Genomic DNA, 929 nt, shown 5'->3' with positions numbered 1-929 from the left:
GGAAAAATGTAAAAAGTCTACAGCACCCGGTATTCCCAGGCGGTCACCCATCCAAGTACTAACCGTGCCCGACGTTGCTTAAATTCGGTGATCGGACGAGAACCGGTGTTTTCAACGTAGGATGGTCGTAGACATGTGAGTGGTATTTCCACTCATAGTTAATCTCGGCATATAGCATAATTATCCAATCATGAAGCTCTATGATTGATGACGTTTCATATCAACGCGCGCTTGTCTGGCGGGGATTTCCTCTGACTCCCCTGACCACTCTGCTGCGCGAGTACATTTTTTACAAACACCGGTGTTGAACAATAAACCAACCATTTTACTACGACACTATCTAGGACGCTTTAGACAGAAGAAGACTGCCGTTTTGTTCAAATTACCCTCGAACCTAACACCAGCGAATTAATTGCGTATTGTTGATATGAACATAAAGTACCTGTATGATTTTTAATGTATGAGAGTGCAATTTCCGGGCACTTAGAGGTCCATATTCTCAAAATGTTTGCACCTCAGCCCCAACTATGTGGGCCCGAGGTCGTGTGGACTCTCACGCACCCCTACTTTATAATTTGGGGGAAAATGCAAAAAGTCTACAGCACCCGGTATTCCCAGGCGGTCACCCATCCAAGTACTAACCGGGCCCGACGTTGCTAAATTCGGTGATCAGACGAGAACCGGTGTTTTCAACGTAGTATGGCCGTAGACATTTGAGTGGTAATTCCACTCATAGTTAATCTCGGCATATAGCATAATTAACCAATCCTGAAACTCTGTGATTGATGACGTTTCATATCAACGCGCGCTTGTCTGGTGGGGATTTCCTCTAACTCCACTGACCACTCTGCTGTGCGAGTACAATTTTTACAAACACCGGTGTTGAACAATAAACCAACCATTTTACTACCGTACGGCATTAACTAGGA

General features: G+C 44.9%; 2 non-coding genes across 2 annotated transcripts; both read right to left on the bottom strand.

Moving 5' to 3' along the window:
• Nucleotides 1-14: 14 nt before the first annotated feature.
• LOC117117496 lies at nucleotides 15-133 on the bottom strand. The gene has a single exon (XR_004446910.1). It is a non-coding gene; the product is annotated as a 5S ribosomal RNA (ribosomal RNA).
• Nucleotides 134-593: 460 nt separating this feature from the next.
• On the bottom strand, nucleotides 594-711 carry LOC117117495. Its single transcript, XR_004446909.1, has one exon. It is a non-coding gene; the product is annotated as a 5S ribosomal RNA (ribosomal RNA).
• Between the last annotated feature and the right edge of the window lie 218 nt (nucleotides 712-929).

This window comes from Anneissia japonica, unplaced genomic scaffold, assembly GCF_011630105.1.
Source record: "Anneissia japonica isolate Jap-2015-1 unplaced genomic scaffold, ASM1163010v1 scaffold110856_len929_cov92, whole genome shotgun sequence".
In the NCBI taxonomy this organism is placed as follows: domain Eukaryota; kingdom Metazoa; phylum Echinodermata; class Crinoidea; order Comatulida; family Comatulidae; genus Anneissia; species Anneissia japonica.
The sequence above is the reverse complement of the archived record's forward strand: the minus strand, read 5'-3'. Positions and strand labels throughout refer to the sequence as shown.